Source organism: Artibeus jamaicensis, unplaced genomic scaffold (assembly GCF_021234435.1).
Source record: "Artibeus jamaicensis isolate MK-2021 breed Jamaican fruit bat unplaced genomic scaffold, CSHL_Jam_final contig_447, whole genome shotgun sequence".
NCBI classification, from domain to species: domain Eukaryota; kingdom Metazoa; phylum Chordata; class Mammalia; order Chiroptera; family Phyllostomidae; genus Artibeus; species Artibeus jamaicensis.
Genome location: NW_026521834.1, coordinates 4,070,602 through 4,094,776, shown reverse-complemented (window position 1 = coordinate 4,094,776; position 24,175 = coordinate 4,070,602). Strand labels below are relative to the sequence as shown.

General features: G+C 40.8%; 1 protein-coding gene across 3 annotated transcripts in view; it reads right to left on the bottom strand.

The window, feature by feature from the left end:
• GATAD2B (GATA zinc finger domain containing 2B) overlaps positions 1-21,532 on the bottom strand; it is a 94,390-nt gene extending 72,858 nt beyond the window's left edge. For all 3 annotated transcript variants that reach the window (XM_053666205.1, XM_037162518.2, XM_037162520.2), the window contains exon 1: positions 21,300-21,532. The gene's annotated coding sequence lies outside the window, so the exon portion shown is untranslated. The remainder of the gene's footprint in view (positions 1-21,299) is intronic.
• Between the last annotated feature and the right edge of the window lie 2,643 nt (positions 21,533-24,175).

Sequence of the window (24,175 nt, the reverse complement as noted above, 5' to 3'; positions counted from 1 at the left end):
TTGAGTGCCAGCTCACAAGGCAAAGAGTTACTGGTTCAAATACCAGTCAGGGCACATGCCTGGGTTGTGGGCCGGATGCCCAGTTGGGGGTATTCGAGAGACAACCTATTGATGTTGTCTCTCACACATCAATGTTTCTCTCCCTCTCTTTCTTCCTCCCTTCCCCTCTCTCTGAAAATAAATAAATAAAATATTTTTTAAAAATACTGTATTGTTTTGCATTTAAAAATTTTTTACAGTATTATACGTATATATCCCTTTGCAACTCACTTTTTAAAATTTTTTTAAATTTATTTATTTTTAGAGAGAGGAAGGGAGAGAGAAAGAGAGGGAGCGAAACATCGATGTGTGGTTGCCTCTCACGTGGCCCCACTAAGGACCTGGCCTGCAACCCAGGCATGTGCCCTGACTGGAAATTGAATTGGCGACCCTTTGGTTCGCAGCCTGTGCTCAATCCGCTGAACTACACCAACCAGGGCAGCAACTCACTTTTTTAACATTACCTGTGATTTTTACACAGGTTGATACATTTATGTTACATATTATATAGAATACCAAGTATGAGTAAACCACAATTAAGTTTTCTATTTCCTATTCCCTCAACAAATTAATTACATACTACATGGCAGAACTGTTCTAGGTACAAGGGCTATAACAATGACTAAGGATAAATTCTTCCCCCCCAACCTAATTTTATCTAAAATATGAAGAATGTGAAAGGGGGGAGCCATCAATTTAAATAATTTGAAGATAAATACTTTCCCCTTCATTAAGGCTTATTTAAAGATATTTCATAAACTAAGGGATATAGTAAAATTCAGGAATAACTTACACCCCAAATGTCAGAATCATTAAGCTTTTTCAACATTTTAAAATTAGATCCTCCTTCACGATTGCCTTCACTCAGGCTTAAACTATAACCAGATCAGTAGTGATGATAACACAACTGAAGTTTCCAGTTTCTTTTCTTCTTCACTTCCAAAAACTGGTATCAAGCAGAAAGGAAGATAAAGATCAGCAGTGGATCTAAATGTTGTATCAGTCAACAGAAGGAAATATCTAAGTAATCCAAAGTTTAAGAGAAATGACAGCCCTGGTTGGTGTGGCTCAAAAGGTTAAATGCTGGCCTTCTGAGAATTGAATGGTTGCTGGTTTGATTCCCAGTCAGGGCACATGCCTGGGTTTGCAGGCCAGGTCCCCATTGGGAGTGTGTGAGAGGCAACTGATGGGTGTTTCTCTCACACATCAATGTTTCTTTCACACATCCACATTTCTCTCCCTCTTTCTCCCTCACTTCCCCTCTTTCTACAAATATTTTTTTAAGAGAGAAAGAGAGAGAAACAGGCCCAGAAGACAAGCTTTGTTCCTGGGAAGTAAAATGACTGCCTGAATGAAAATTCAGCAAGACGCCACCACCACCAACAATGTCCAATGCTCTTAATCTCAAAGAAGGTGGTAACTTTGAACAGCTCTCATACCCTTGAATTAGTCAAACTTCCTGTCACTCCTTAAGAATATTTATGAAAACTAAGTCTATCACAGTACTCCTGAAAGTAGGCCCTGAATATGTGATAAAAGAATATAAGGAGGGCTGTGGTACCACCAAAAGGACTCCCCACACACACTCTGACCCTACCCCTAGGCAGGTGAAAGCCTACCAGTAAGTTCTAAGTTCACTAAACAAAATTTAAATGTACTGAATAAAACAAATCTTCTTCACCTTAAAGCAGAGAAATAGGAGGGATAAGGAGGAAGACAAATAAGTGGATCACTGAAAAGGAAAACCAGTCAGAAAGGAAATCTAAGTAATACAAGGCATTTATCCATCTTCACATTCCCATTCCCTGAAAACACTATGACCCTGCAGATGTAGCTGTGTTGGCTCTCTGCCTCTGCTTACTGGGAGTTCAAAAAGAACTAGAGGAGTTTCTATATAAGCAGTCACCAGGGAATTGTACATGTTCCTTACTCCTGAAGTTGCCCTGATTTTAAATGGTGACAAGAAATCAATTTATCAAAACTTTTACATTTAGATCAACAATTGAGCCCTAGCTAATGTAGCTCAGTTGGGTAGAACATCGTACTGAAAAGTTGTGGTTTCGATTCCCGGTCAGGGCACATGCCTAGGTTGTGGGTTCATTCCCCCTTCCAAGTGGGGGCATGTGTGACTCCAAGTCCAGATATGTACAATCCCCAGTCCAGGTGTATACAGGAGGCAACCAATCAATGATATTCTCTCTCCCTTCCTCTCTCTCTAAAAACCAATGGAAAAAATGTCTTCAGGTGAGAATTAAAAAAAAAAATCAACAATTGAGAGGTTTGAAAGACACTTCAAGGAAGAAATTTTTTCTTTTTTTTTAATTTTTTAAAAATAGTATCAGAATCTACACATATGCTACATTTTTAATTAATTATATTTATTTTTCTTAGATTTTATTTATTTATCTTTAGAAGGGAAGGGAAGGGAAGGAGAGAAGGAGAGAAATATCAATGTATGGTTGCTTCTCGTGCATCCCCTGCTAGGATCTGGCCCCTGCTGGGAACTGGCCTGCAACCCAGGCATGTGCCCTGACTGGGAATCGAACTGCAATACTTTGGTTCACAGGCCCATACTCAATCCACTGAGCTACACCAGCCAAGGCAAAATTTTTTCTTTTAAAATGCCTATTCCTCTTTCCAGCAATTGGTTACAGTCACATGGCCAATAATCAAAATCCAAAGATATCTGCTTTTAAGAAAGGAAATGCTGGTAAGGTACATGAGTGTTCCTAAAGACACTTGACAGTTGTACTACTTTCCTCAAATTCAGATTCAAATTGAGTTGTTTTAGAATAGGGGTGTCAAACTCATTTTCATCAGGGGCCACATCAGCCTCACCATTGCCCTCAAAGGGCTGAATGTGATTTTAAGACTGTATAAATGTAACTACTCCTTAACAGTTAAGCAAGAATTCCTCACTGCTGCTGGGTAGAAACAAGGTGCCAGCCCAGATACAACAAGTGGAGGGCCAGATTCAGCCTTTGGGCCTTGTGTCTGCCACCATTTTACATGTGCAATTGTGGACTAAAAAAGGAGTTCTATGGAAAGTAACCTTACAGGGTGATCTGATGATAAATTCCTAACTGGACAGGTAATGGTGGGTAGTCCCGCCACTGCCATAAGACTTCTCTAGTAAAAAGTTTACTTTTGCCTTAAGCAAGCCCTGTCCATTGTTCTTGTGTATCTAGGCTAATACGCCTTTAAAGTAAACACCCTCAAGAGAGTACATAATCTTGTTAACTATCTTGTAATCCAATTCTATGCCTTGCTTTCTCCTACCTTCATGTAATCTTCCTAGTTCCCTCAGTTTGAAATGCATAAAGGAAAATATAGAACTGTTGTTTTCCAGAGCACTTGAGATCTTGCTTCCCAGCAACTGTTGTCAGTTTTGGCTCAAATAAACTCTTACAAAAAAATTCTTTATAGGTTTGACATTTCTTAAGCCAAAAAGATATATGTAAGATGTTTCACTACAACCTTGGTTATGACAATACACACACACACACACACACACACACACACAATACAAACTGGGAACATCTTAAATGTTCTCAGAAGGGACAGATGAGGTAAATTAAAGTATATTCATACAACAACATGTTATATAGCTATTAAAACAATGACAGCCCTGGCTGGTGTGGTTGAATGGATTGAGCTCTGGCCTACAATGAACCAAAGAGTCGCCCATTCGATTCCTAGTTAGGGGCACATGCCTGGGTGGCAGACCACGTCCACCAGTAGGAAGAGTGTGAGAGGCAACCACACACTGGTATTTCTTTCTCCCTCACTTCCCCTCTGTCTAAAATAAATAAATAAAATCTAATTTAAAATAAATAAATAAGTAAAAAGAATGACATACATATGCCTCATAACAGTTCAGTTACACAATCAGGAAATTTGACTTTTGAGCTCAAACTCTGAAGTATTATTCTGTATTCTTATCTTGTGTAACTGAGCTCTTACAATTAACTAGATATGTGACCTTAGGCAAATCACTTAACACTTCTCTGCACCTCAGTTTTTTTCACCTATAAAATGGGAATGATAATAGCATCTACCTTTAGAGTATTGTGAGGATTAAACAAATTAATTAATGTGAAGTGCTTAGAACACAGTCTGTCACACAGAAAAGTCCAATTAAGTGTTAGTTACTAAAAGCATACCCAAGGTATTAAATGGCTATGGCCAAGCAAACACAGTGGCTAACATCAGAGCAAGAGAAGTTGGTGTAGACACAAACAGATAGAAGAGAGAGAAATGATGGAAGTAGAATTTTCAGGATTTAGTAAACCTGTCTCATACTCAGACCCAAACTGCAAAAAGTGCTGAATAAATGTACTGTTCCTACATAAGAGGCCCTTGTTCCTAATATGCTGACCATTTAATTTATAAACACATTGTATTTAGTATTACAGTTATTTTCATACATGTTTTCTTTCCTCTTCTGGACTATGTAACTTCTAGAGGACTGAGATAATGATGTTCATCTTTATAAACCCTTCAACCCCTATGTACATATATTTTTACATAGTAGGTATACAACGAAAGTTCTGTGAATATATAAACGGTCAGGCCTTTTCAGTTCCCCAAAACTAGTGGATTTAAGTGGTTATAAAGTAACAGAGCTCTGACAGGTGGGTCCCAAATTTTCTCTTTCTCAGAATAACTATCATTTTCCTAGACTGAACTTGTCTAGGACAGAGAAAACCACCTGGCCTCTATACTCCAGGAATTAAAAAAATAACCCCGTATCACTGATCAGAGCCTTGGATTTTCTGACATAATTTGGAATTTAGAACTACAGATGAAATTGCGAGACAGGCCCTGACCTGTGTAGCTCAGTTGGTTGGGCAATGATGTAAAAGGTCATCAGTTTGACACCCAGTTAGGGCATGTGCCTGGATCACAAGGTTTGGTCCTACAAGAGGCAACCGATCAACGCTCCTCAATCACATCAATGTTCCTCTCCCTGTCTTTCTCCCTCCCTTCTCCTCTCTCTAAAAATAAAGAACTAAAAGCTAAAAAAAAAAAACAAAACAAAGTTGGGCTATGGCTTTACACTTTTCCTGTTGCCTACAAGTCTTGCTCTTTTTGACTTTCATTGCTGTTCTTCTTTTAGTCAACACTGAATAACAATCTGAGTACTACCTGGTTATTAAACTTAATTTTAAAATGCTAATTACCTAGTTTATGAAGTCTTATAATTTTTTATTTTTAAATATTTTATTTATTTAAAGATTTTTTAATTTATCTTTAGAGGGGAAGGGAAGGAGATAGGGAGAGAAATATCAATGTATGGTTACCTCTCATGCGTCCCCTGCTGGGAACTGGCCTGTAACCCAGGCATGTGCCCTGACTGGGAATTAAACCGCGATCCTCTGGTTCACAGGCCCACACTCAATCCACTGAGCTACACCAGCCAGGGCTATTTATTTATTTTTAAAGAGAGGAGGTGGGAGGGAGAAAGGGAAAGAAACATTGATGTGTGAGAGGTACATCGATTGGTTTCTCACACACCCCCAACAGGGGACCTGGCTCACAACCCAGGCATATGCCCTGACCAGGAATTGAACCAGCGACCCTTGGGTTCACAGGCCAGTGCTCAATCTACTGAGCCACAAGAGCCAAGGCCAAATATTTATTTCTCAGTGAAATTCTGATATCCATAAAAAGAGTTTTACCCATAAAATTTTCATTTAAAAAACAAGTAAATTTTCTATGTAAGTTTTTAAAAATAAATCTGTAATATTAAATGGAAAAAATGTAAAAATTATACCATCTTTTGCACAAAAAAGAAAAACTGAAAATAAATCCACATTTGCTTAAATATAGACATACACACACATACACTTTGAAATAACAGACAGAGTAACAGTGATGAGGTTTAAAACTAGACAGGTAAGCCCTGACTGGTGTGGCTCAATGGACTAAGTGCGGGCCTGTGAACTGAAAGGTCACTGGTTTGCCCTGGCTGGTGTAGTTCAGTGGATTGAGCACGGGCCTGTGAAGCAAAGGGTCGCTGGTTTGATTCCCAGTCAGGGCACATGCATGGGTTGCAGGCCAGGTCCCCAGTATGGGACACATGAGAGGCAACCACACATTGATGTTTCTCTCCCACTCTTTCTTCTTCCCCTCTCTCTAAAAATAAATAAATAAAAATATTTAATTAAAAAAAAATCACCGGTTTGATTTCAAGTCAGGACACATACCTGGATTGTGGGCCAGGTCCCCAGTATGAGCACGTGTACTGTGTGGCCCTTACATTAAAAATGACTGCACGAGTAAAGCAATGAATCTGCATCCAATTTTATGTTAAGCTTGAGCATTCCTCCATGGAAACTATTTGGATGCTTCAGAAAACTAAAGCTATGGCCAACTGGTGACTGGCAACTTCATCGTGACAATGCGCCCGCTCGTCACCAACTCTCATGCAGGGTGTTCTGGTGAAACTTCAAATCACCCAGGTGACTCAGCCCCCAGAAGCCCAGATATGGCGCCCTGTGGCTTCTGGCTTTTCCCAAAACTAAAATCACCCTAAAAAGGGAAGAGATTTCAGCCCTGGCTGGTGTAGCTTAGTACACTGAGCACCGGCCTGCGAACCAAAGGGTCACTGGTTCAATTCCCAGTCAGAGCATGTGCCTAGGTTGTAGACCAGGTCCCTAGTACGGGGCACATGAGAGGTAACCACACACTGATGTCTCTCTCCCTCTCTTTCTCTTTCTAAAAATAAAGAAATAAAACCTTAATTTTCTTTTTAAAAAGAAAATAAAAGGGAAGGGATTTCAGATCTTAGGTGAGATTCAGGAAAATACAATGGGGTAGCTGATGGGAGACTGGGAGAATTGTGTGAGGTCCCAAGGTGCCTACTTTGAAGGGGACTGAGGTCTCACTATTCTACGTGCAATGTTTCTTGCATCTTGTTCAATAAATGTCTGTTTTTCATAGTACATGACTGGATACTTTTTAGACAGACCTTATATACATAAAATAGAATATTATTCAGCCTTAAAAGGAAATTTTGACTCATGCTACAACATGAATGAAGACTAAAGACATTATGCTAAATAAAATGAGCCAGATACAAAAAAGGACAACTACTGTATGATTCCACTTACATGAGTTACCTAGAATAGTCAAAAACACAGAAACAGAAAGTAGAATGGTTGTTGCCAGGGGCTGGGAGAAGGATAATGGGGAATTATGTTTTTAATGGGTACAGAGTTTCAGATTGGAAAAGATGAAAAAGTTCTAGAGATGAATCGTGGTGATGATTACCAAAAAATGTACCTGTACATATGCCACTGAACTGTAAACTTAAAATTGTTTTAAATGGACCCTAGCTGGTGTGCCTCAGTGGTCTGAAAGGTCACCATCAATTCCTAGTCAGGGCACATGCCTGGGTTTCAGGCCAGGTCCTCAGTTGGGGGTGTGTGAGAGGCAACCAACTGATGTATCTCTTGCACATCAATTTTTCTAAAAGATTTTATTTATTTATTTTTAAAGAGCTGGGAAAGAGAGGGAGAAAGAGGGAAATATCAATGTGTGGTTGCTTCTTGCACACCCCCTACTGGGGGCTTGGCCTGCAACCTAGGCATGTGTCATGACTGGGAATCGAACCAGTGGCCCTTTGGTTTACAGGCCCATGCTCAATTCACTAAACTACACTAGCCAGAGCACACATCAATGTTTCTCTCCCTCTTTCCCTTCTTTCCTCTCTCTCTAAAAAGTAATAAATAAAAAGAAAAATGTTGTAAATGTTAAATTCAAGTTATGCACAGTTTACCACATGCACATAAACACTGTGGCCTAGATTTACCATTGTCTTTTATAAGAATGTCTAACATTTACTGAGTAATTACTACCTGCCAGGCCCAGAGAAGTAAAAGGTCTTACAACAAGTTAGTGGTAAAGAAATTTGAACCCAGGACTTTCTGACTGAAGAGCTATACTTTTGATCATTAGTGACCAGAAGTTATTCTAGTTTAAACAAAGAATGAAAGCTTTCATGTAATTAAGTGAAAAATTAATATAGACTTATTTTCTCATATCCAGATACCAGAATTCAATTTATGCCTAACATTGAGAATGGTTAGTTCTGAGAGAAAAAGACAGAGCAAGAAACCAACCAACTAAAGCTTTTCAGAATAACCAGCAAAAGCTAATGTGGCAGTTTAGGCAACACATGGAAGATGTGCTAAACAGCCCCATTAACAACAAAATTAAAATGCCAATTTCCAAAGTTTTCTTCAGTTAGGTCATAAAGCTATAAAACAGTGAGTAAAAATCTCACTGTTCTTTAATAACTGCACTATAACGGTACCCCTTGTACAGTCCTTTTCACACTATCAATCAAACTAAATTCAGAACACAGCACAAAAGTCACACATAACCACAGACACTTTTGTTTTGGTACAAGTTTATCATATTATATTTTACTCCCTCTGTGAATATTATTAGGTACTCAGTAAGCCAGAATAGAAGGTTTAATCTGGAAATGAAGACTGCCCCAATTCCAACCTTGGTTATACTCTTTTGTGACATCTATCACTCTGTATTTGACAAAATTGGGAAGCTATAATTTAATACCAGATAGCCATCAAGGCCTTGGTAGTACAAAGTCATATAATAATCAAAACAATTCATAACAGTTGGCACCTAGATATACATAGTAATCCATAAGATCTCAAAGAAACTTTTTCACTATTATTTAGGCTAAAAACATTTTATTCCTTTGAATTCTCAAGGTTTCTTAAAGATGCACTAGCTATTTTTAAGATGTTTCTATCCACTGCAAAATAAAAGATCTTTTTCCAGTCACCCGCATTCCTTGAAAGCCTTTAGCTCAATATTAATGCCTGATACAGAATTCAAATGGGAAATATCTCTCCAAGCAAAAAGGTGAAGAATTAAAAATGGCCCTGGTTGCTGTGGCTCAGTGGACTGAGCACCAGCCTGTGAACTGAGAGGTCACAGGTTCAATTCCCAGTCAGGGCACATGACAGGGCTGTGGACCAGGTCCCAGTTGGGGACATGTAAGAGGCAACCAACTGATGTTTCTTTTCCTCTCTTTCTCCCTCCCTTCTTCTCTGTCTGAAAATAAGTTCTCTTTTAAAAAAAGTCCTTTAAAATGCAGACTAACGAAAACCTCAGATTGGATCTTAGTGCAATAAGAGATTCATTTTCTCTTCTGGCCAAGATGGAGGCGTAGGTGGAAATACTGTGCCTCCTCGCACAATCAAGTTTAAAGACAGCAAAGGTTTAGTAACAAAAACGCAACCAAAAGACAGAAAATTGAACTGTACAGAAGTCCAACAACAACGAACCATTCAGCCAGACTGGTAAGAGGGGCAGAGTCAGCAGCTAGCAGAGTGGGGTTCCAGCAGGAAAAAGGGGCCAGGCAGGCCACACCCAGGTGTGCAGATGGCCATTGGCAGATCCCAGGTGTGGGGTGGCAATGGGTGGACCCAGTGGGGGCGCAAGGCAGCTGGCTGACCAAGGTCACACTTTCACACTCAGATAAACCAGGCGAAGGAGCAAGCAGTGAGACAGACCACGCAGGCTAGGGCCCCAATGACGGGAATTAAAGCCTAAAAGCATCAACTGGAAAAACTTTCAGGGTCGAGGTGCTGGGAGAAGCTCCCAGGCTCACAGAGAGTTTGTTGGAGAGACCCACAGGGTCCTAGAGGGTGCAGAGGCCCACACACCCGGGAACCAGCACCAGAAGGGCCCAATTTGCTTCTGGGAAGTGGAAGGGGGGAGAGAGGAGAACAAACGCCATTGTCCCTCTCTGACCCCACCCCCACACACAGCATCACAACCCAGCAACTCAGGTTGCCCCACCCTGCAGAACACCTAAGGCTCTGCCCCTCATCCATAACGGGCGCAAACAGACCAAAACATTATGGCTCAAGAACAGCTCAAAGCCCCAGAGCCAATAATTCTAAGCAACCAAGAAATAGCCAAACTTTCAGATGCATAGTTCAAAACACTGGTGATCAGGATGCTCACAGAACTGGTTGATTTTAGTCACAAATTAGAGGAACAAATGAAGGCTACACTAACTAAAATGAAGGGAAATGCACCGGAAACCAATAGGGATGGAAAGGAAACTGGGACTCAAATCAAGGGAGTGAGCCACAAGGAAGAAAAAATATCCAAACAGAAAAGAATGAAGACACAACAATTCCAAAAAATGAGGAGAGGCTTAGGAACCTCCAGGACATCTTTAAACGTTCCAACATCTGAATTATAGGGGTACCAGAAGGGGAAGAGGAACAGCCACGAGTGGAAACCTTATTTGAACAAATAATAAAGGAGAACTTCCCCAATCTGGCAAAGGAAATAGACTTCCAGGAAATCCAGGAAGCTCAGAGAGTCCCAAAGAAGTTGGACCCAACAAGGAACACACCAAGGCACATCATCATTACATTAGCCAAGATTAAAATGAAAGAGAGAATCCTAGGGGCAGCAAGAGATAAGGGGACAGTCACCTACAAAGGAGTTCCCGTCAGACTGTCAGCTGATTTCTTCAAAGAGACCTTACAGGCAAGAAGAGGCTGGGAAGAAGTATTCCAAGTCATGAAATCCAAAGACCTACATCGAAGATTGCTCTATCCAGGAAAGCTTTTATTTAGAATGAAAGGGCAGATAAAGCACTTCTCAGATAAGGTCAAGTTCAAGGAGTTCATCACCACCAAGCCCTTATTATATGAAATGTTAAAGGGACTTACCTAAGAAAAAGAGGATAAAAAAAAGATGAACAGTGAAAGGACAGCAAACTCACAGTTACTAAGAATCGCACCTAAAACAAAAACAAACTAAGAGGACAGCTAGATCGGGAGCAGAACCATAGAAATAAAGATCACATGGAGGGTTAGCAACAGGGGAGTAGGAGAAGGGGAGAGAAGGTACAGAAAATAAGTAGCATAGATGGTAGGTAGAAAATAGATAGGGGGGAGGGCAAGAATAGTATGGGAAATATAGAATCTAAAGAACTTGTGACACATGCACATGAACTAAAGTGGGGGGATGGTGGGAGAGGGGGTGTGCAGGGTGGGGGGAAATGGGACAACTGTAATGGCATAATCAATAAAATATATTAAAAAGAAAAAAAAGAGGTTCATTTCCTAGTTTCCATTCATCTGGCAGAAAATATCTGGATTTAAAATACTCTTAAAAAGCCAAAGGTTCAAATTCACAATGCACTCAGTTAAGGAACTGAGCATTCTCTACTACCTGGATTATGAAATGAGAGAAAAATGGCGTCAGAGTAACATTAATTTATTCATGGACACTTATTATAGGCTAACCTCTAGTACATGGGAAGATTGTGATGCTATTCACCAAATATAACTTAAGCCCTGGCCACTGTGGCTCAGTGGACTGAGCACCCGTCTGTGAACCAAAGGGTCGCCAGTTCAATTCCCAATCAGGGCACATGCCTGGGTTGCATGCCAGGTCCCCCAGAAGGGGGTGTGAGAGAAGCAACCACACATTGATGTTTCTCTCCCTCTCTTTCTCCCTCGCTTTCTCTCTGTCTAAAAATAAATAAATAGCCCTGGCTGGTATAGCTCAGTGGATTAGCACGGGATGCAAACCAAAGGGTCGCTGGTTTGATTCCCAGTCAGGGCACATGCCTCGGTTGTAGGCCAGTTCCCAGTATGGGCCACATGAGAGGCAACCACACACTGATGTTTCTCTAACCTTTCTCCTTCCATTCCCCTCTTTCTAAAAATAAATAAATAAAATCTTTTAAATATATAGAACTTAATACAGGCTGTTCTAGCCAACCTGTCGTGGGCAGTAGCAATGCACATGACCAATTGCTTCAACCTCCTATAGCAACACATCAATCTAGTCATATAAATGTTAAAGAGTGATTGAAAAACTGCCCCCTCTCCAAAAAGTGTTATCCTATTGAGAAAATATTTTCAATATTTTTCACTGGTAGCTCAAACTATAAAAGTGTTGAATTTGGGGTTGAAAGCCATTCAGGTAACCTTTATGCCTTTAAATGATACAGAACAAATATCTCAAAGTTTTATTTTGTTTTAATTTCAAGATCAACATTATCACCTTTAAAAAAACTGAAAAATAAAAGGTACTGACCTTCTCTCCCCTGATCCCCAGATCTGTCTACATGTCTCACAAAAGATAAAGAATCATGGGCTTTACAGATTTCTCACTGTGATACAGCCATCTTAACAGAAAGAAAGGGTTTCTGCTCACTGAAAAAAGTGGAAACCTTACTCTCCTGCTTCTAGTAGCTTAGATAAAAGAAGGTGGGGGTTAACCGCTTAGTTACAGTTATCCATCTGGGAACTCAATGAAGGTAGGGCCAAGTTAGATAAGCTGTGCCATTGCCTTAGAAAATTCATGGGGGAAAAAGGCAGCAAAGTCTCAGTGAACTTTCTAAAAAATACCTGGCCTAATGTCACCATACTAGTTCTCTGCAAAACCAGCACACAAAAGCAGTCAATTCCTTCACTCCAAAGTTACAACCCTTTAAAAAACTTCAACCCACAGAGGACTATAGGGAAGCAGAATAGCTAAGCATATTCTCAAAGCATTCAGTAACATCACTAATACTCTAAGATGCTTTTTCATAGTCAAATAATTTCAAGAAGTTATGCATCCTTTTATCATCCCCAATGTACAATGTATATATTTAGACCTGCAAGACTATGGGAAGTCATGCAGTAAAGAAATCTGCCTTAGCCTGGCTGTTGTAGCTCAGTGGATTGAGCGTGGTCTGTGAACCAAAGGATCGCTGGTTTGATTCCCAGTCAGGGCACATGCCTGGGTTGCAGGCTGGGTCCCCAGTGTGGGGCAGGTGAGAGGCAACCACACATTGATGTTTTTCTCCCTCTCTTTCTCCTTCCTTTCTCCTCTCTCTAAAGAAAATAAATAAATAAATTCTTTTTTCCTTTTTAAAAGATTTTATTTATTTATCTTTAGAGGGAAAAAGGAGAGAAGGAGAGAAACATCAATGTATGGCTGCCTTTCGTGCGTCCCCTGCTGGGAACTGGCCTGTGGGGAACTGGTCTGCAACCCAGGCATGTGCCCTGACTGGGAATCGAACCGCGATTGTCTGGTTCGCAGGCCTGCGCTCAATCCACTGAGCTACACCAGCCAGGGCAAATAAATTCTTTTAAAAAAAAAAATCTGCCTTAGATAGCCCTGACAGTGAGGCTCAGTTGGTTGGAGTATCGTTCCATGGATGTTAAGGTTGAGTATTCGATTCCTCAGGGAGGACATGTATAAGAAGGCAACCAATTGATGTTCTCATTCTCTCTCTCTCCCCCCCCTGCCCCCAACCTTCCCCTTCCCCTCACTCTAAAAACAATGAAAAAATGTCCTCAGGTGAAGATTAAAAAAAAAAAAAACAGAAACCTATTATTTTTTTTAATATTTTATTTATTTATCTTTAGAGGGGAAAGGAAGGAGAGAGGGAGAGTAACATCAATGTATGGCTGCCTTTCATGCGTCCCCTCCTGGGAACTGGCCTGCAGGGAACTGGTCTGCAACCCAGGCATGTGCCCTGACTGGGTATCGAACCTCCATTGTCTGGTTCGCAGGCCCACACTCAATGCACTGAGCTACACCAGCCAGGGCGAAACCTATTCTAATTTAACCCAGAATTTTTCTAAACCCTATTTAATTACGTAATTTTCTTTTTTACATTAAGACCTATTAATACTCAGGACTATCATGGTTTTTGTTGTTGTTGTTGTTTTAAAGGCAAAACAATTCTTTGAGAAATGTTAGGAGTATAAGATCACAACTTCTGGAGTCAGAGTTATTCAAGTAATATTGGATTCACCATTAATCTGTGAGGTTCCAGCAAAATTACAACATCTCTGGATTACGTTTTTTTCTCATCTGTAAAAAAAAATCTCCCTCATAGTTAGTGTAAGAATTAAAATAGTAAAAAGCCTTACACAAAGTGCTCAATAAATGAATTCACATTTACATTTTTAAAATACATTTTCAGTTCTAAAAGTTGAAAAAAGTGCAAATTTCTTTTAAGTCTGAGAGTATAGAATTCATGACTAAGACTCCATGAAAAGTATAACTTCTCAGAATTTTGCAACCTTTTTATCCACTGGGATACGGACAAAGCCTTTAAATTTGCCACATTTAAGATGATATACAGGGGTTTATAACACCTATCGACAACAATGAATATAAAGAGAATACATGTTGTATAAGAGTATTTATAGCTTCAATGATAGAAATGGCCTCATATCTATAAGGAAAAATGACTAATGAGGAAGTTAAGCTTATATCAGTTCATAATAATGAACAATTATACAGTGCTTTACAGTTTATAAAGTGCTTTATATGTATAATCTCCTTTGACTGACAAAGAAACCTAGTGAAACAGATAAAGCAGCTACTGATCCTCATTTCTCACCTGAGGACACCACAGCTTGGGAGACTTCAAGTGACTCAACCTAGGTCACAAAGATAATAAATGGCAGAACTAAAAACTCTAACCTTGCTCTTTTGCCTCTAGAACATAACAAAAGGAGAATCTTCTAAATGTATGCAGCATTTTTTCAACCCACAGGATTACTTATATTTAAAATATCTTTTAAGTGACAGGCACCATGCTAGGCACTGGAGACACAGTAGTAAAAAGATACAATATCTTCTTTCAGGGTGTTAAAAGACCACTTGAGAGAGACAATATTTCTAAACTAGAGTTGAGAGCAAAGAAGAAAGCAGCACATCTAAGTCTCTGGGCAAGTCACAGAAGGCTTCCCAGAGAAAGCAGCATTTGAAATGAAATTTGGGAGCTGAGCTGGGAACTAAAAGAACTGTTATTTGCTCGTGTAAAAACTGTAAGGGAGAAAAGTAAGGCTGGAGAGAAAAGCAAAGGCCAAAATTATAAAGGGCCTTGAATACTATCTAAAGTTTCATATTTTACCTTCGAATGATTGGAAACTATAGAATACTTTTGAGAAGGAGAAGCAGAATAATCAGATCTCTGTATTAGACCATTTTGAAGATAGTATGATTGAAATTTTAAAAGAAACAAAAGACTAAAAACATAGAGAACTATAAGAGATTATGGCAATATTCCAATAAATGTTGCTGTAGGGATCAATGAGAAGACCAGCAATGGAAACACAAGAAAATGTACAGATTCAGAAATATTTAGAAATGGATAAGAAAGAGGTAACTGAGAACGATGCTCACATTTTTGGCTTAGGTGACTCAAAGAGTCACAGAAGGGGAGATGATAAAAATGTTTACTTTGAGGTACCAATGCAATAGAGGTGGCTATGTCTAGCACACAACAGACAACCGGAGTTTAGGAGAGATGTGATAATACTTAAGTATATGAAGTTTTGTGGGTTTTTTTTCAGTAATCAAGTTTATTTACCATTTTAATGGGAAGACAATTGTTACATAATCATTATTTGTATAATGCTTCAAAGTTCACAAAACGTTTTAAGATATCACATTATGTTTACCACATTTCATACTGTCATATAAACAAACATAAGGTTAGGAAAAGTTATTCCTACTTTGATTAACAAATATTTGAGTATTAACTATATGTCACATTAGGTACTGTACTAAGCATTAAACAAAACAAAATGAATCCATACCTTCATAGACCTTATATAATAGAAAGGGGACCAAAAAGTAATAAATGCAACAAATAAGTATGGTATAAAGTTGTAAGTGCTATGAAAAAGAAAACAGAATATGAAAGAATTAAATGTGAGGGGTGGCAGTTGATGGTAAAATTTTACACAGGGGTAGAATAAGGTCCCATTGACAAGGTGACATTTACAAGATTACTCTAGCCAGCAAAGTTATTTAAAATGGAAGGACAGATAAAGTACTTCCCAGATAAGGTCAAGTAAAAGGAATTTATAAACCCTTATTATATGAAATGTTAAAGGGACTTATATAAGAAATAGAAGATCAAAAACTGTGAACAGTAAAATGACAACAAACTCACGACTATCAACAACTGAACCTAAAAAAGCAAAAACAAAAGCTAGTAAACAACTAGAACAGGAACAGAATCACAGAAATGGAGATCACATGGAGGGTTATTAGTGAGGAGGGGGAGAAAACAGTTAAAAATACAGAGAATAAGTAGCATAAATGGTAGGCACAAAATAGACGGGGAGGTTAAGAATAGTAGAGAAAACGGAAAACCCTAAGAACTTGTATGTATAACCCATGAACATGGACTAAAAAGGGAGGGAAATGCTGGACGGTGGGGTGGTGCAGGGAGGAGGGGGGATAAAGGAGAGAAAAAAACTGGAACTGTAATAGCATAATCAATAACATATACTTAAAAAGAGGTAACATTTAAACAAAGACTGGATGTTAGAAAAGTATTCGTTTGTATTATCTCTGTGGGGAAAAAAATCACTATTTCTCACTTTTTCACTGGAGGGAATAGCTAGTGTAAAGGTCCTAAAATGAAGAATGTGGCTGATATACAGGGATGGGCAAAAGTAGGTTTATAGATGTAATACAAATAATACATTAATAACTAATACAAAAATAAACAGTTTCACATACTCCAAGTGTAAACCTACTTTTGCCAATCCCTATGTTTAAGGAACGGAATGAGCAAAGAAGATAATAGGTGATCAAAAAGAGGAGAGGAGAGAGCAGGCAGATTACGTAAAACCTTATATGTTACTGTAAGGACTGGTTTTTATTCTGAGGGAAACGAGAATTCAAAAATTATGAACCTTTCCCAAAGTCATATAGCTGATAAGTGGCAAAACAGCTAGGATTTAAACCATGATTTCTAGACTCTACACCTGTGTTCTACTATTCCTATTTGCCACTTACTAGCTTACAACCTTCCTCCCAGAAAAGTCTAAATTAAAATACTCTCAAAAAGTTAAATTTATAAATACCTTTTAGGTAAGAGATATACAAGCTCTCCAATTAACATTCCTAATCCCTCACAACCATAATAGGAATTTATTAATACTAATGCCCAATCTAAAATCCTACTAACATTGAAACCTATATTTAGGAGATTACAAATCCCACCTTCCTCCCAAATGAAACAAGATCAAGAAAGCTTTGTTCAGAAGGCTTAAAGTGTGAATTTCAGGTTCAAGTAACAGTAACCTTAATTATTTTTAAAATGTATACTAGCCAGATATGAAAAGCAACAAGAGAATGGCTAAGGCAGTATTATCCTTTCTCTTAATAGTTCACTGGTTAGTATTAATAACAATTATGTTGTCAAAGAAGTTTCTGCAACTACTAATGACTATTTCAAGTCTGGGATTTGACCACTTCATACCTCAAAAGTAACAAAATAACCCTGACCAGTGTGACTCAAGTTGGTAGGGCATCAAAAGTGAAAGGTTGCCAGTTCAATTCCTGGTTAGGGCTCATCCTTGGTTGAGGTTTCAGTCCATGGTTGGGGCATGTATGAGAAGCAACTGATCAATGTTTCTCTCACATCAAAGGTTCTTTCCCTCCCTTCCCCTCTTTCTATAAAAATTTTTTTTATTTTTAAAAAGATTTTATTTATTTATTTTCAGAGAGAGGGGAAGGGAGGGAGAGAGGGAGAGAAACACTGATGTGTGAGAGATACATCAATAGGTTGCCTCTCATACACACGCAAATGGGGACCTGGCCTGCAAACACAGTCCTGTGCCCTGACTTGGAATCAAACCAGTGACCTTTCGGTGCACAGGCCAGTACTCAATCCACTGAGCCACACCAGCCAGGGCAAAAAAAAATTTTTTTTAAGTAACAAAATAGATATTCTTATTCATCTGTTGTTTTTGGAACTACAACCCAAAACTCTTGATAGTTCTTGCCAGTTGATGGCAACTTAAGACAAGGGAAAAGATTAGAGGATTTTGAGAGAAAGACCATCTATGAAGTATATATATGAAACAGGGTAAGCCCTTAATGGCCCTGGGTCAGTCCTTTCCAGTTGGACGAGGAATATTTCACTTATCCATAAGGGAGAAGGTAAAAGATGGAACATGAAGAGGGAGTGTTCCACATCAGGTCTATGCTTCAGAGGCTTTCAGCATTACTACACAAATACAGGAGGTTTTCAGCTTCATGGACCCTGGAACCACCAAAATCCCCAACCAGTAACTTATAGAAAAAGCATCACAGGGATTACTAAGGATAAATCAAATAATATGGATAACAGAAGCTTTCCTCCCCAAAAGCCAGTGCTTTTCAACAGAAATTGAACTTCCTTGTGTTATCTTTTCCTAGGCTTAGCCAATGCAGGGGAACTGCAACTTTGTGTGGCAGTGTCTGATAGGTTGCATTTATGCCAGAACTAGATTTACAGTCAATCTGGGTGCGTGTCTTTTTTTTTTTTTTTCCTTCTCCTTGAAACTGCCTCAGAAAATGCCCAGCTATTGTGCCCTGATAAGTAATCAAGGCTTTAAGTACTGCAAAAGGATCTGGAAAAGAAAGTCCCTCAGTCCAAGTTATGGTTCAAATCTTATGATTTCTATAGCATGTTTTAACCAAAGCTGGTTTGGCTTTTCTTAATAAGCCAAACAACATGAGCACTTTGAGCTGAGTGCAGAGGGGCTGCGTGTCAGCGTGACTCCCAATGGGAGGGCTAAAGTGCAATATGGTCCAGAGTATAGAAACCAGGACAGCACAGATGCTGTTCCCCTACATATGAACCTCCAGTTTGGTGGGTGTGAGATTCAAGGAAGGAAAAAAAATCAGTAAACTGAAACGAGAGACTGGTTTACACACAAGACACTGCTTACAACTAGTATGAATCTGGAGGTCCCAGTAAATAATTAGGATACTATTACTGACACAGTGACCCTTCATCCACATTGCTGTTCTCTAACCAAATCTTGGAGCCATGTCCAGGCATAAAAAGGTGTGGATGAAGACATTTGTCCCCCCAAAGAAGGGGACAACACACAGGCTTTTGAATATACTTTAAAACTATGAGGTTCAGAACAAATTTCTCACCACTCCCTCCCTGTGGCCTTATGCTAAACACAGCAATGAAAGTTACTTCCAGAACTTAGATCTGAAGGGCTGATCAGGGAACCTGGTTTAACATTGTTCCCAGACAAGTATTCGAATACAGCCTCTATTCAGACCCTATTTGGACTGCCTCTAAACAGGAAGTTAACAGACATCACACACAGTCAGGGAAAGCAAACCACAGTGTCATAAAATAAAGATGGATGCTGCTGTCAGCTACAAATCACTCCCACCTCACGGAAAATGTTTTCAAGTAAGAAATAGGCAGGAAAAATGTCCATAAGCTTCACTTCTTCTCAAATTGGGTCACTCACCACACAGGCCCAGCCTTCTGATTTCTGCTGATTAGTAACTTATCTTCATTCTTTACCGTGATAACTATCACTGCCACTAGACTAAAAAACTCCATTCCTCTAAAAACGGAAGACAGCACCACCAGATCAGTACTCTCATTAACACATTATTCATTCAACCTACTTGCTCAAGAAACCCAAGGAAAGACTATCCTTGACCCAGCCCATCCCAAGACAGAGACTGGATATCAGTCACAAAAAAAAAGCAGCACCATTTCCAACAGGTGTGAGCTTCCCCTCAATATATACTGAGCCCCTCCTTATACTACCTTTAGCAGCTGCAGAAGTAGCCTCCTTCCCAATCAATTACCAACAGAAATGCTACTGTAGAACAATACTCTTATCAAGACTGCTCCAGCACCAAAAATATGAATCCAAGTGGTTATAAGGTTTCCAGGAAGAGTGAGTCAGTGTATCAAAGAAAAGGCAATGAAGTTACCACTAAATTCTCAAATGTGTGAATCGACAACATACAGACACCATGTTACTGCCAGAAAACCATCAGAAGTCATCTACACTTAAAATGGGACTAGCCAGCTGAAGGATAGTCCCACTGTCCTTCGGAGGTGAGAGGCAACATTTCTTTTCATTTTGCATCATATGTATACACAGTCTATTCAAACAATAAATTTTTAGAAAGAAAAATGTTTCAAAAACTTAAAAGCATCAGCTCTTCTCCAAGATGTATCTTTTAGATCTGCTTTTACTCTAGCTGCTGGCAAGTCCAAATCTCTGTTGCAGTCTGCTCTTTTGCTTTGCTGAAATTTATTAAGTACCTCCTAGCTCTCTCAGGCACAAAAGATCTTCAAATACTCATTGATCAGAAATGAGAAAAGTGTTTGGGAGGCTACCTGATTTTCCAGATGACGGCAGAAGAAAAGGTTGAGAGTAGCCACCCACCCACCACAATGCTTCCATCTCCAGCTCAGTACTAGCCTTATGAACTAACATCTCGTGTATGGGGAGGCGAGTTGATGCTCTGAAAGAGTCCAAAGAGGCTACCATACCTTCATAAGAGGGGAAAGGTCCCGGTCCAGCGAGTGGCACCCAAACCTCTGAACTCAAAGTAGTAGTTAGCTTGATGTGTAAGAGCAGGGAAGCAAAAAGTACTCTAAGTACCGAGTGGTTAGGGAAAGGTAAGTTCTAGTTCCACAAACCCTCTGGCACTGAACTGGGATACAGATCCGGTGTGTCCCCGAAGCTCAGCGGAGGAAAGGAGTGGTTTAATTGCTACAGAAGGTAAGTATCCACACAAACTAAGACAATTCCCTTCTCCTGAGGGAGGGCAAAGGAACCGTGGACGACGAAATAAAGGGGTCGGGCTCTGTGTTCCTGATCTTACCTAAATAAAGATAATTATCTCGTGCTTCCTTTACCCTTTAGGGTACCCCATTTGTCCCAACCGACGCCAAACACAAGACTGAAAGCAGGGAGCGGCCCCCGCACCCTGAGGGCACCACTGGGGGTGGAGAGTTAACAGGGGGGGCGCGTAGAGAGGAAAGAAGGGGAGCATGGCGGGCATGAGGCAGTGAGTGAAAGCGGGGATGGCGGGGGAAACGGGACGCGAGGGAGGGGAGAAAGAGTAAAAGGAGAAGGAATGAAGGGACACGAGCTGGGGGCGCGCCAGGCCGAAGTGAAAGACCGGGGCGCGCGCACGGAGCGGGGGGGGGAGGGGATGAGGTGAAGTGGGAGCGCGAGGCGGGGGCGCGCGGTGCCGGGTGGGGGGAGGGGGACGCAAGGCGGGGGCGCGCGGGCGGGCGTCGGCTCGCGGGCGCTTCCCCTCCCCCGCCCCTCCACCTTTCCCTTCCCCCACCTCCGCCACCACCGCCTCCTCTAAGCCTCCCTCCCTTTCTCGCTTCTCACCGCCCCCGGGCGGTCGGCGGGCGGGCGGCCAGGCCGGCCTAGGCCAGAGCTCCTCACCTGGCGGTGGCGATGTAACTCCCGGCTAGCTCGCCTCCTCAGGCGGCGGAGGCGTCGAAAAAGGAAGAGGCGATGGCACAGTGGGTTCCGGACCCCGATGACGGGACCAGGGGTGGGGGTGAGAGATGGGGGCGGGCCGGACCAGGCGGGCGGGCGGAGCAGACACTGCGGTACAGACGGGGGCAGCGGCGGCGGCGGCGGCGGCTGCACCGGCGGCGGCACCACACAAACAAGGACGCTGATTGGGCAGCTGCCAAGCGCTTCGGCTCCGCCTTCTCCACACGCCACGACGCCCATTGGGGGACCTAAGCCGGCCTCCCCGCCTTATTCTTTTATTGTATACCAATAGGAGAGGTGATGCCGGGACTACACCCCACCTTTGAAGAGTGAGTGGCTGTCGAAGTGATGATTGGCGTACTTGAGACCCAATCCTAAACGGAGGAGGGGGATGGTCTAGCGGGGGCGCGTTAATGGGTACCTCGGCCAGTCCCAGACACATCCGGGTCTTCAACAGCCCATTAAGTGTCGGGGGTCAAAAAATCGCTTCAGGCTGCAACTTTACCTTGGAGACGTTTTGGTCCCCAGGCAGCCGCCGTACCCCAGTATCCCAAAACCGGGTTTCCCGTTTGGCCAGTTCTCATTCTTCCAATTCTAAAGATGGAAACTGGAGAAGAGTACTGGGTTCTGAGTTAGGTGGTGTTTCTTCTCGATAAAATCCAGGAATTTCACGATAGTAGTAGCTTTAGGCGCTTGGGCCTTGCTGTCTGGGCGTGGCTTGTCTCCGTTTACCAAAGGCCTTGAGCTTCCAGGTCTTCATCGTACCCCAGCACGTTCCTGTCGTGACTAAACCACGACAACAGAAGAAAAAAGGCAGCTAGCCAGATTGCTGAGAAATTACGGTGTGCTCCTCCTCCCGGAGGAGCCCTCCTACCTCCTCCCGGGATCTGGTCTGGTTAGGTTCACAATGAAAGAAACACCCTTCCACCCTACTCCACCTAATCAACTCAAGGCTAAATTCCTCTTGCTAGCCTACTTCCCGGAAGCTATTAGGCCCACCTAAACTTTCTTAGCATGTCTTGAGCACCTTGCGGATAGAGAACACGTATTAGAGTGTATTAAGAGAATTAAAATAGCTAATGTTATACATTATGTGTATAACATATACACATTATACATTAGTGTATAATGTTATACACTGTGCTATACATAATTTATTATTTCAATAGTTTTATATGGATTATCTTATTTGTCATAACTGTGGAGTAGTTATTGTTATTCTCATTTTACAGATGAAGAAGAGGTACAGATGTAATAACTTGCCCAAAGTTACAAACGCTAAGGGACACAGCTGAAGTTTGAATTCAAGTAGATCAAGAAACAGGCTCAGAGAGGTTAAGTAACTTCCAAAGGTCAGACAGCTAATTAGTAGCTAAGCAGTGGTTTGAACCCCAAAACAACTGGTTCCAGAAGCGCTACATGTTTTTCAAATCCTTTAGATGTCATGCTCTGAAGTGGAAATTAAACCAATGAAGGACCCTGAAGACACACACAAAGGCATGCCCCAGTTCTTACTTTAAGTGTGCAAAAAATCTGTTTCATTCTAGTATAGTGTCCAGGTAAAGAACAGTCTCTGAAGTACCTGGATTTGGATCTTTGCTCTACCTCTTACCAGTTGTGTGATTTAGGTGCAGGTTATTTAATCTCTACTCTCTGTGTTTTAGTTTCATTGTCTGTAAAATGGGAATGACTGATAAGAATACCTAGCTCATAGGGTAATTGTGAGGATTATAAAACAGTTCATTTAAAATGCCCAGGACAATGCCAAGGATATAGTAAGTACTTGATAAACATAGTAAGTACATAGTAAGTACTTGTTAAGGGTTTTTTTTCACTTCTCCAACAATTTTACCCTCTTAGTTCAAAATGTAGCATCTGTTCATATTCTACTGCTAGTGGTTGTCTTATACTGAACTGAAAATTATTTCTCTACCAACTCCCTGATGCTTTCATTGACTGTTACTTAATACATGACTGAGGACCTACTGTGTCATCAGGCACTCTTCTATGTACCAGGGCTATAGCAGTAGATGAAGTAATCATTGCCCTCATGCAAGGTACAGTCCTCTTTTGCTAATCTGCTGCTTTACCCATGATCAGTCCAGTGCATTCTCTGCTGTCTGAAGGGCCATTTTTAAAGAGCTGTAAGGAGACATAAGAAATATGTTGGTAAAAAATACCAGCCCAAAGAAGATGCCAATGAGGCCTTAGGAATGCCTTCTAACAAAATTTAAATGAGGCCATGGATGGGGGTTTCAATATAGAGTGATCAAGTGCCAAGGAACACAAGTGACACCACTATTGTGGTGGATATGCAGTCTGTTTGGTTTTATTAAGTGTGCTTAGCATTTTATATGGATTACAAGGGGGATCCAAAAAACCCAAAATTTATTTATAAAAAGTTGTGCATTTATTCTTACATATTTAAACTTTAGTCACCTTCAAAGCACTCCCCATTTGATGCAATACACCTATCTCGATGTTTTTTCCACTGCTCAAAACGGTTTTTCAACTCGTCAATTTTGATGCCTTTTAGAGCTTCTGCCAGTTTTTTGTTTCACCTCTTCCACATCCACAAAGCATTTCCCTTCGAGGACTTTTTTCATCCAGGGAAACAAGAAAAATGTCACTCGGCAAGATCTAATGAATAGGGAGTCATTCTGTTTTTTTGGTTAAAAACTGCGAAACACTCGGCACTGTATGGACAGGTGCGCTCATAAATCACACATCATGAAATGGGCAAACAAGTTGAGTCTTCAAAAAAATTCATTGAAACCAAACGCAGTCTCTCACAACATCACCACTGATACAGATTGGTT